General features: G+C 40.4%; 1 protein-coding gene across 4 annotated transcripts in view; it reads right to left on the reverse strand.

The window, feature by feature from the left end:
• LOC129699054 (zinc finger E-box-binding homeobox 2-like) overlaps positions 1-13,262 on the reverse strand; it is a 137,200-nt gene that overhangs the window by 43,566 nt on the left and 80,372 nt on the right. The window lies entirely within an intron of this gene.

A 13,262-nucleotide genomic window follows, 5' to 3' on the forward strand; every position in this document is an offset into this window, starting at 1 on the left:
TTCCTTCACCCAAGCTGCCACAGCAGTCCCTCCACTTTACGGTTTTTTGAGAACACTGACAAAACATGCAGATTATGCTTCAAAACATGTTTCAAATGTCAGAACAAATCAGGAACGAAATAAACCAGTTTATTTTGCTACACAGACCTGATGCACTCGCACTAGCATTCCTTAAAATGGACAGTTTATAAATAAGGTCTTTGAACTGAATTGAAGGTGGCTGCTTCTGCATTAGTCTTCCTTTCCAGTCATTCAGTGTGCATGGTAGTACATAAATTGTCCACTTTGCCACTCGACAAGAAAGATTAGAGTAATAAACACAGGGGCATTAGTTTAGCTAGCGAAACATACCATCAGATACACATATGCAGACACAACACTGCCAGAAACTGTTTAACCCAGCTCATGGGAAACACAAATGGACATACTTGCATGCAAATACACATGCTCACAACAGAACAGCTCAGTTATATGACATCATGGGAAGAAGAACCAAGAAAAACATCCCAACTCTTTTCAGGCTCATTTTGATTTCTTTACTCTCAATCGAGAAATCCTTTGGTTTTATCTGCTGAACTATCTCGAACAGCTCTTGCCAGCGACCAGATTATATAGAGTGGCAGGAGCAGAATTTTGCTTGTATCAGGTTTAGCGTCCTGGTCTCATGAATTTGTTCGACGATTAAATCTTTTCTGCTAACAACTCCAGGCTATGATATCGGCAGCTTTCTGTAAGGTTTGTAGTTCAATTTTAATCCTTTGAAAAGTACCGTTAAAGAAAAATCTTAAAAACGACATCAGTCAGACAAAAAGATTGCACCGCGCATATCTTCTCATAATATGATCTTTGTACAATCCGCGGGTCTGCACTTGCCTTTCCAACAACTGCACAACAGGTGCAAATTAAAATGAAAACGGCAGCAAAGTTGGGCAAACAGAAATGCTGACCTGGTTTGAATACCAATTGACGGACGAAACAAAACCTTTTCAAAGAGGTGTGACCACAAGGGTTTAGCCAAGTTCAGCCTAAGAAATGCCCTTTGAAAATAAATGATTTTTTTTAACATAAAGTGGGGATATTCGTCTTCAATCTAGCTGTGTGGTCCAGATATACCTTGGCACAATTGGCTGTGCCCTTCCTTTGCTTCAGCAGTTTAACCATTTCTTAGCAACGTGTCGAAGATACTTTATTGCACAAGGGTTCAAGGCTTCACTGGATATATTTGTCTCAGGCTACAACAAAAGGCCCAAGCCCTGGGAAGCTATCAACCCACCCCCTAAAAACTGGTCTCTGGGTGCAAAAGAAATAATGGGAGGGCTTGAAGGAGTGAATAAAATTATCTAAGGCTGGACAAGCATTAAAAGGCTTTTTATTTCACAAAAAACATGCCTTGTAAGGTCTTTTGCTTGTCCACAGCATTCTTTCTGAATAACACGTGAGTGGCCCAGTGCAGTGTGATTCAAATACTTCAGAGAAAAGGGTGATACATGATTAATCACTAGGTACTGCACTCACAAATATCAGCACAAGCTAAACAAGCAATGAAGTCATGTCTCAGTGAAGGGGCAGCAGCAGGACATATATCACCCTCGAAGGGCAGGAATACCTTCCCAACCTGCAAGACCTGGATGACAGTAAATATTGTTCTCTTCATAAATACCAACTTCTGTCCTGACAACTAAATCTCCTCTGAGCAATAAGCACAAACCACAACCCCTGCTACACTGGTTCACTCTGACTGTACAAAATATAGAACATTACCATTTCATTGCACTGCTAAGCCCAGCACCCCTTACCAAGACAACTGCAGCTGATACTAAAAATGTCCTCTTTTAAACAAAAACAAATCAGTATCAGAATGGTAATAAAAGCATTCTTGGGGGTAATCTGAAGATTGCTTGTTCAATAACTTCAGCAAACCTCCCCATTTTTAATTAATGCAGTTTACAGAAATAAGACTTGGTCTACTCTGCCTAGATACCTTAAATAACAAAAACATGTTTAATAATTGACAAGAAAATGTGAATTTGAGCTAAACTAACAAACTATTGGGCTTCTTTTTTATTTAAAAATGAAGGATTTTTTCTGATTAAAAAGACAAAATCAAGCAAGTTTTCCCCCCCATTTAATAGCTGTACTGATTTTGGTCTAGTGTTGTCTGATTCTGATCCAAAGTGGGCCATATCTTACATGTGGCTCCTCTAGATTTATCCAAAAGTCACCAGTGAGGTTTTAAATATCAGGCTATAAGTTGGCATCAGTACAGAGTATTACTTCAACCTACAAAGAAGTGGGTGTCTGAATTTATTTTCTGAGTTGTTTTGTAAACACTCAAGGGATGAACAGAAAGAGAGAGTGAGAGAGGGAGATGTCCCTTTGCTGGCTCTGAGCTAACAATGGCCCGGTGTTAGCCTCAGAACAATGCAAAATGCCTGCCATGTGAGTGACTGCAAAGCCCAGCAAACTAAAAATACAGAAATCTCATTGAGATCCATGCAGGATTTCAATAGTGTACATCCCTCCTTCTGAAAAAATTCACTCGAGCCCAGCAGTGTCTGCCCTACAATAAATAGTCTTGGGTTTTTGAGTGGTGCAGAAAAAAAAACTTTGTATTAAATAAGAAAAACAACATACAACTTTTGTAGGTGTAAAATTTCCTTTGTTATTTATGAAGAAATAGATCAAACATTAATGCCTCTAGCCATAATTGTCAGTGGCACATTTGATGAAGTGAAAATCAACCATACAAACACTTTTTTTTCAAAAAGAGATTGCTACTGTATGTTTATTTTATAAGGAAAATATCAACTTTGCTGTTTTACCGGCATATATCAAGGCAATATCACAAGAGATATTTTAAAATGTACAGCTAACAGGACTTTAGCCTTCAACGGAGCAAGATACCAAACGCCAACGACAACTTTAAAACATAAAGGAACAAGATCAAAATATTATTAAAAATGTCACACAAAAGCAATCGTAGATTAGCCACCCTCTTTCTGAAAAAAAATAAAATAAAATTTGAGCTACCAACTTGCTGCAAGCTATGCTGAAATATAAATAAATAATGCTCCAAGTATGATTTTGGTACATCGTGCACCCACACGTAAGCAATACCATATTAACTCAGTCCTGTCATTTTATTTTCTCATTTATAGCTCAAATCAGATGCTCTCATAAGTCCAAGAAAATGTTTGCCTACATTGCTCCTTCCGGCTCTTGTTATTGAAGTACCATGCAAATCAAATAAAACAAAGTAAATATATTTCTGAAGGCTGTGTATGCTTTGGTCCAGTGTTTGTTTTTTTCTCATTCTAAACCGAACATCGTGATAAGATAAAATGTCTCAATGGAAACAGACTTACTGTGCACTTTTTAAGGCTGCACTGTTCCTACAACATTTTTTCTGAACCATTGAAATTCAGGCTCAGCCAGCCAGACACCTACACAAACTAAATGGCTTTAGTGAGATTGTCAGAGAAACAATTATCTAGCTGCTTTTGCAAAAAGCTGGCTTGAAAAAAGACAGTGCCACCTCAAAATGGCTTTATTCTATCAGAATAAAGGATTGCAAGGACATGTTGCGCTAACAACACCATGTTTGGCAAACCATTTTTCATTTGTTTGCAAATGTGCAAATCATGTTCAACATGCCATTGCATCACTAGCAATTGATATCATCATTATTGTGGAAGTGACACCCTTCTTTGCAAAATAAAAGCGATATCTCCGGCAGTTTCTCATCATAATTTTTACAGCAACCATAAAATCCCACAATACATCCAGTTGGTTTGTTATTAAAAAAGTGTGCAGAGTATCTAGACTGACGGCCTCCTCATTACATGCAAAGGAATATAAAGAGTTTAGAGCACAGAAACATGTCATTTGGCCGGGTTGGGTAATAATCACATTGTCAGGAAGGTGCTAACCATAATCATCAATTCACTACATCTGGGTATTTGCTCCCTTTTGTATTCTTGCAGCTTTGCATCGCACGCCACTTCTTCTTACCTGTTTAATTAAGAAGGAACTGCAGATGCTGGAAAGTTGAAGGTAGAAAAAATGTTGGAGAAACTCAGTGGGTGAGGCAGCATCTATGGAGCGAAGGAAATAGGCAACGTTTCGGGTCTAGACCCTTCTTACCTTATCTGATATCCTTGTGTCGCCTTTTCACTTTTAGCCTTTGTCACCTACTGTACCCATCTGCCAATCAGCCCCCCTCATCTGCAGCCACCTACCACTTGCAGGCTTTGCCCGACCCGACCATCTCTTTACCAGTTTTCTCCCCACTACTCATCAATCTGAAGAAGGTCCCCAGCCCGAAACGTCATCTGTCCTTTCCTTCTGCAGATGCTGCCTGACCTGCTGAGTTTTTAATACGGGAAAATGGCCTTAGGTGCTTCACGAGACTTAGCCAATAAAGTTTGACATCTGGCCACAAGATATATTCGATGAGCTTAAGATAAGTTAGAGAGATACATTTCAAAGATCATCTGAAAGGAGGTGTTGAGATTTAGGGAGAAGAATGCTGAAGGCAGTCCTGGAATAGAATTTGGAAATAACAAAGAATTGAAGGAGCACGGAAACATTAATGGGTTTCAGAGCTGGTGACAAAGTCAACCAAGCCTATAGATGGGATTTTAAAATTGGTAAGAATTAAGATAGCTCGATAGGGTAGAAAGCCTACAAGTAGTGGGATCCAGTTTTGACTTGGGCAGGAAGGTTCCAGTCTTCTCTGGTTTATAAAGAACCATATGTTACTCAGGATTGTATTGGAATAGTGTGATCAAAATTAAGAAAGGCGTAGATGACAGTTTTAACAGAAGATATATTGAGGCAAGAGAGATGATGGCGTTTCGGATCAGGCCCTTCATTAGACTGTAAGGTTCTCGACCCGAAATATCACCTACTCCTTTTCTCCAGAGATGCTGCCTGACCCACTGAGTTACTCCAGCATTTTGTGTCAATCTTCAGTGTAAACAAGCATCTGCAGTTCCTTCTGACATACATTGAGGCCATTTCAGACCATAGTGGTGTTCAGTGTGAGAACCGTGTGGTCTGAGTGTTGGTGTAACTATATGATCCAAACTCATTCTCAGGAAGAGGTATTGGGCAACATCCCAAACGTGCAAAATGGCAGGTGACTCTGTAAATTGCCCCAAAGAGGGAGGTGCGGTAAAATCTTGGAAAAATAATAAAATAGGAGTAGAGTAAATGAGTGCTTTATGGTCGGTGCTAATTCAGTAAGCCCAAGGGTCTTATTCCATGCTATATGACTACATGGTTGTTGTCATAAAGTTGTTGAGCATGGACACAGACCCTCTGGCCCAATTTGTCTACGCCAACCACGATGTCCATCTACGCTAGTCCCCTTTCCCAAATTTAACCCATATTTCCCCGAATCATTCCTATCCATGTACCTGTGCAAATATAATTTACCAGTAAATGTTATTATAGTACCTACCTCAACCACTTCCTTTGGCAGGTTTTTACATACCACATGTAGAATATCGCTAGCGACTTACATTCACTGGAGCTTAGACAAGTGAAAGGGAATGTGATTGAAACATATAATTTGCCGAGGAGACATGCAAAGAAGACGATGATTCCCCTTGATGGAGATTATAGAACTGTTGGTCACTTTTCAAATTAAGGAGTCACTCATTTAAAACAGGGATGTGACAATTATTTCTTTCTCTCAGAAGGTCCTGAATTTTTGAAACTTCTTCAAAGGGTGGTCGATATGATGCCTTTCAAGGTGTTGAAAGGTTAGCTTGGGTACATAGGAATACATTGATGAGGTTACAATCAGATCAGTAATAATCTCATTAAATGGCAGAACAGACTTAAGAGGCTAAGTGGCTTCCTCAATCCTATGCTTGTATGTACATATATGGACTTTGATAAGAGATATCTAGTTATGTTTTAGGCCAGTAAAATAAGAAGGAAGTTTCAAACAGAGTTTAGAAAATACCTGTATGTTAAATACAATTTCAGGAGGGGTTAAGTGAGCAAATTATGTTTCAAGACATTTGGCATTATTTATAAGGATAACTTATTTCAACTTGCTTTAAACTATCCGTTAGTTAGTGCTAAAATTCAACTTATCTTAACTAGGTTTCTCTCCCAGTCCTTGGCTCTCCACCACTATCATCAATTTTCTAATGAGGGTGGTTTATCACTTGCCTCTGGCAAAAAAATTGGACTGCTTATATCATAAAGAAGACACAAAGTGTTGGAGTTACTCAGTGGATCAAGCAACAAATCTGGAGAACATGGATAGGTGATGTTTCCAGTCAGAGCAGTCCCAATTCGATCCTTCACCAACAGAATTAGATTGAGTGAATTTTGCTACTCCTTTAATCTCCCCACCTATTCCAAGATGAAATGTTGTCTAATGGGTCAGCTCCGAACATAGAGTCAAATAGCGTGGAAACAGACCCTTCAGCCCAACCTGCCCATGCCGACCAACATGCCCCATCCACACCAGTTCCATCTGCCTGCATTTGGCCCATATCTAAACTTATCCTATTCATGTAACTATACAAACATACTTTCAACATTCTGATAGTACCTGCCTTAACTACCTCCTCCGGCAGCTCGTTCCAAACACCTACTAGCCTTTGTGTAAAACAGAGCAATGAGCGAAAAGAGAGTGCGAATGGTCCTCAGGTTCAGGTGATTATGTTCTATTTCCTACTCAGATGCTCACCTACTATTGCGGCCATTTTGCCACAGGGTCCACATGATAATGCCTGGTCAAAGTGTTTTGCACAGTTTAAGATCCTCGCTTCAACATAGACAACCAATTTGGCAAAGAGCCCCTTGAGGATGACCTAGGCTTTGTAATAATGGACCATCCATTTGGCACCTCTGCTGCAACTGAAATAACATGCACTCAGCAACCAGTGCGATCAATGATGATCACGCTCAGCAAAGACGTCATCGCGCCAAATTGTTTCCTGACTTGTGACCAAGCAAATTAGATGGCATGGGGGCATCAAGTAAAGACAATGCATTAATTGCAGGCTTGTAAACAGAACTGACAGCTGATTCGATTGCCTCTGAATGAATGGAGCTTAAATAACAGAGTCAAATGCGGGGGAAAATAAAATGAAAACAGAACATTGCAAAGGTTTGATCTTACATAAAGCATTAAACCTCCTGCCTTTACAGATCATCGTCTTCGTGTGCCAGCTTTCACAGCAATGCTTTTAGCAGAAAACCCAGCAAATATAAATTATGGTAAAAGCATTGGCTAAATATACTCTTTCTCTACTAAATACTGAAAGAACAGTTTGAAGCTTTTAGATCAAAGGTTATGATACATTTTAAGTATTCTGACCATCCACTTGTACTCAGCACCATGCTTTATTCCCCCAAAGGGAGTAGTACCTGAAACATTGGATCATCTCCAATTCAAGGCCACAAGTCAATCCTGGGTTTAGTGTTGATTAATATACATGCAAATAGAATCAGGCAGCACTGGAACGAAAGATCACTTTTTTTTACTATGTATCAGTACTAAAATCACTTAAAACTGACTAGCAAATCTCCCCCGAAAAGCCCTTGCAATAAATTATCAATCAAAATCAGAATACTAATCCTGATTTATAGTTCTTTTGAGGCCTTTTGTCTCCACCTAAAGCATAACTTCTTGCATCCAAGAACAACAGCAATGAAATTCATTCAGCCAGAGTCCCCGTCAGCCTTCTCGTCGGTGAATCTCAACTTTTACTAGAACCTCTTTTACAAAATCGCTTGTACAGGAGTGACTAAAATCGAACCATACCTTTAAATGTAGAACTGACAGCCGGGTCCACAAGGAAATAACTTAGTGCAAATAAACTCTCGTGATCCCATGCAGCTAAAGACTCACAGTGAGTGCCTTCCATCAGCAGCAGAGCAGTTGTTTTATAAGGAAAAATACAAAGTTCACTTCTGGTTGGGGCAGCCTATACTCAAATGCCATGTAATCCTCTCAGCTAAGAATCATATTTATTTCTGGTGCTGGGAATTAACAAGGGCCTTCTCTGTCTGGCACGGCTCACAGGCATGTGTTGCTTTCCAGCCCATCACTTGCATGGGATGTGAATGGACATTCACCTCATTGGATGAAAGCAAATTTGTCGTGCTTAGAAAAAAAAGGATTTGGAAGTATGTTAATCACCTGAATGGCTCAATGGGGAGGTGTGCGCATTTGCAAATTGGAAATGAGGTCATTGTCTGCTAGGTTTCCAGGGAGTTTTGGGCCTTGTTAAGCTGACAAAGATGCAGCTGACTATACCAGACCTCACCTCACAACCCACCAAAACTAGGCAAGAAGTGACAGAAGTGAAAAAGCACAGAGGCAGACGTTCAATGCATTACGGGTATTCTTTATAGCAGGGGTGACAAAGCACAAAAGCAGGAAATTCAGCGACGTGTAAATGGAACAATGAGAAACGAGAGATTCGATAATTTCTGTCACGAGGCACTGACTGAGGCTGGTCTTTAATTCAATTAAAGTCCCATTATTTGTTCAATCCCAAGCAACAGGCTAGCAGAGCAAGGTTTGTTCAACTGTTCTGAGGTACCACCTTTTCTCACCCCATAACACTCAGCCATCTGTGCACACACATCCACACATGTTCTATCTTGCAACAAATGCACAGAGCCCCCATCAAGCAAGGGTGCCAAAAAAAGAAACCACACACACACACACACACACACACACACACACACACACACACACACACACACACACACACACACACACACACACACACACACACACACACACACACACACACACACACACACACACACACACACACACACACACACACAGGCTCTACAGGCCTCCCTCAGGTCGAAAGAGCAAAGGAAAAAAAATCTGTTTGTCACACAGGTGAGCCAGCGACCACATCCTATCAGCTTTAACACGCATCAAGCAAAAGAAAGGTTAAAATTAGAAAATTCAATTTATTTGATAATTTCCCAGAATAATTAGAGTTAATATGGGTTAATTAATATGCAAATCTCTCAGCAGATGTTCTGCAGCAGGGCCCAAGCGTGAAAGCAGTCTGCCTTTCCCTACGTGATTTCGGCTGTCAGTTATTGGGCATAATTACTGTAACTAACCAAATACACACAAAACGTTGAGAATATAAAATTGTTACAGTTTCGCCTGTGTGCAAGCTGGTACTTTGCTGTCACAAAGGGGCCAATTTCTTTTTAGAAAATAAAGGTCTCTTTTTAGCTTCCTACGGCTTTTTAAAAAAAAGGCAGTGACTAAATTAAGTATCTTATCTGCTCCCATGCATAATTTAATCAGTATTTTTGTTGAACTCCTCCCCTCGATACACTGGTGCAAACAGGAGGAAAGCTGGCAGATTTTGAACAGGTATGGGAAGAAAAAAACATTCAAAAGAAGTAAGCAACCAACCAGACCACATTCACGGTTCAACTTGCCATTTGCTACCTCCAAGTTAGTTTCTGGTTCAAATTTGATGCTGAACATTCTCACCATAGATTTATTTGTAAATCACGTGTAAGCATTTCTTATGGCACAGAACATTTATTCATCAAATACTTAATTGTACCTCACAAATCATCACGTCATGGCATGGCAGCACAGTTGTAACAAAAAAAAACCCAGGTGGTTCTAATTTGATATTGGTTGCAACACTATGATTGACTGCAAGGTGTGTCTCCAGATATCTTAGCGTTATAATTTAAATGATGGTCTCTCGCATGTATTTCCTAAAGCATCAGGAGGTAAATTTAAAATAACTTTTAAGTGATATTAATATTCAATTAATTGAAACTTTGGGGTTCAAACATGTAAATCCAATCTTGAAATTGTTTCATGACTTAACAAGTGTACTTTGTAATAACAACTTTAGGTTATTAGATTTGCAGGCAGGTGGGACAAGCACAGTGGGGACATCTTAATCAGCATGGGCAAAGTGGGCCAAATGACCTGTTTCTGTGTAGGAAGAAACTGCAGATGCTGGTTTAAACCAAAGATAGACACAAAATGCTGGAGTAACTCAGCGGGACAGGCAGCATCTCTGGATAAAAGAAATGGGTGACGTTTTGGGTCGACCTGCTGCCTGTCCCGCTGAGTTACTCCAGCATTTTGTGTCTATGACCTGTTTCCGTGCTGTATGACTATAACTCTCTCTTTTAACATCTTATACACATATCGATTTCATTATTCTAACATGCATTTTAATTTCCTTATCCATTTACAGATGCGTGCACCCACCCACACATGTTGATGCGCATGCACACACATACTCACACAGGCACACAAAGGCACACATACGCCACACATATACACTCTGCACGCCTCTGCACAATTACTGCAGCCTCAAAGAGAAGTCTATACAGTTCGCAACGTAAAACACTTGCTTGCTTCTTTGTTGCCATGCCATCAAGAAATTTTGAAAAGAGCAGACTAGAGATTTCAATTCATGACTTTGAAATGGGTTCATGGTATGAGCTTTGTCATTTGAACCATTTCATTGGTTCAGTGGCTCAATGTATCAGGCAACATGGGCCAGACCCAAACTATCACAATAACTGTTTTAATGCAAACGTGACCGATTCCATCAGAATATACACAGGGCATTGGAATAAGGCAGACTATTCCTGGCCAAATGGACAAAGAACAATTACTAACCTGATATATATTCCCAGTTCCTGCACCAAGACGGACTGGAGTATGTGCATCAGCTGACTTGCTTGCGGTATTTCACACAATCTATTCATTACAAAGTATGTACACGGGCCAAAAAAAAATACTTTTGGGCCACCTATTACGTTCATTGATCTCACACTGAAAGGAAAAAATGCTGGAAAAGTGGCATTGGATATTGTAGCTCAGAGACTTGTCAAGTACAGCATCTTGCTGAAGAGAATGGGATCAATGAACTTACCCCGTGTAATTTATACTGCCACAGCCATGCCTTTTGCGCTCGTGAGGGCTATCGTTGTGTAAATACACCTCAATATATGAACTGTGAAATCATGTGGAATTGCAGAATTTTTGTAGGTCAAGCAAAATGGAGCCCACCGTCTGCATAAGAATACAGAATCAATATATGATTTCTGTGGGAAAAGGACACAAAGTGTTGGAGGAAGTCAGTGGGCCAGGCAGCATCTGTGGAGAAGATGGATAGGTGACGTTTTGGGTTGGGAACCTTCTTCAGACTCCACACTCTGAAGAAGGGTCCCGACCAGGCACACCACCTATCCATGTTCTCCAGAGTTGCTGCCTGACCTGTTACTCTAGCACTTTGTGTCCTTTTGTGCAATCCAGCATCTGCTGTGCCTTGTTTCTACACTATTTCTGTGGTACGTCAGTCTGTTCAATTTGCAAACAAATCAAACATCAAAGTTCTAAAATAGTTCATCTGGTGTGAATTGGGCCAGAAAGCTTGATATTATTTCTATTTATTTCACTTACATATGTCCTGTTAAAGAGAACATGCGATCGGTTGTTTGCTTGAATTTAATTCAGGCTAAGATCCAATATCAGCATCTTGATCTGCTGAAATAAGACCTTGTGTCATTTTGGGAGAAGGCACTACATGATTCACCTTTTATTCTGTTGGACTTCTTGCAGCTTTTATTTTCTTTAAGGGATAAATACTCTTTCTCCACCTGGGTAAATAGTCAAGCTTACCTTTGTCCTAGTGGCTTTCACCTCACCCTCATTAGCCTTCACACACTTGCTGTATCTTTTCTCCCATCTGGCCCCAATAAACATATTTTTCCAGCTTTCCCAAATGTTTCTACACCATCCTGGAAGACATAACTGAAGCACTGGCTTGAGGATTCAACATAACACATGGTACGGGCGCTACAATCCGTCTGCTGTGGATGTAACTGCTCAAAAGTCAAAACACTTATCTGTGGCCTTTCTCTGAAGCCTGGCCTCATACGGCATTCAGATTCCAATCCCTTTCCTGTTAGTTTCAGCTGTTCTGGGAGGCCTGTATGGCCCGATGCCATCAGCAGCCTGCTGAACCCTATCTCTCAGGTACTGGAATCTGCTGACGTGGGAAGTAAACTGGTGCTCATCAGTCTAACGCAGGGTGTGGCAAAAGTCAGGCAGATAGTCACACTGCACTGCTATCAGCTTCCTTTCTCTTGCAACGGAGGCCTAAATGTTTTCGCATGTGCAAAGTCCCCTGTTAGTTGGAGTACCTCCCCACTACATCATCTGAGATATGAACATTTGGCAGATCTTTAGTGCTTCCATCGTGCTAGGGAATAAAGGAGCGTAAGAATTGTTGAGAACTGTACACTGAGGCATTTAGAGCATGTTATACATATTTTAAATCGTGTTTACTTTTCAAATGGGTGACCACATTATCAAATAATGATAACAACTCAGGGAATAAAATTAGCAATATCACAATGGTGCGCTGACAGGATGGGCAGGCGGAGAAAGGGGGGAACAAAGAAGGCGAAGGGAGAGGTGAGAGGGAAATAGCAGAAGAGTAAAAGAAGGGGGGGGGGGGGGGGGGGGGAGAGAGAGAGAGAGAGAGAGAGAGAGAGAGAGAGAGAGAGAGAGAGAGAGAGAGAGAGAGAGAGAGAGAGAGAGAGAGAGAGAGAGAGAGAGAGAGAGAGAGAGAGAGAGAGAGAGAGAGAGAGAGAGAGAGAGAGAGAGAGAGAGAGAGAGAGAGAGAGAGAGAGAGAGAGAGAGAGAGAGAGAGAGAGAGAGAGAGAGAGAGAGAGAGAGAGAGACGAGAGAGAGAGAGAGAGAGAGAGAGAGAGACAGAGAGAGAGAGAGAGAGAGCCAAGAACTGTGCTTAATATAGCATGTAACTTGCTGGTGACAGGGTAGTAAAAATTCCATTAGAATGGCATGAACAGACCCTTTTCCTTTGGTATCCCGTATACCAAGCACTGAAAATAATAAGGTAACTTACATTTTCAATTATTCATTTGTAGCACCCCATAAATGCACTACTGCGAATATCTTTAACCTCATGCTTCAAATTCAATCCACTTGCTAAATATATATTTAGTAAAGACTAATTTAAATGCTAACACATCAAGCATATGTTGAACACTGTTTCAACACAACACAGTTCCACACAGCTTGAGTTATAAGTAAAGAATGTTTCAAAGTAATTTAATAGCAGTTGCTTCCTTTTACCATGTAAACTAAATGAGAACTGTAGGACTCAAAGTTTTGCTGTTGCCAGTCTTTGCTTTACTAAAAAATCATGTAACACAATACCTAATTAAAATTATGAATGCTC

Source organism: Leucoraja erinacea, chromosome 7 (assembly GCF_028641065.1).
Source record: "Leucoraja erinacea ecotype New England chromosome 7, Leri_hhj_1, whole genome shotgun sequence".
Classification (NCBI taxonomy): Eukaryota; Metazoa; Chordata; class Chondrichthyes; order Rajiformes; family Rajidae; genus Leucoraja; species Leucoraja erinaceus.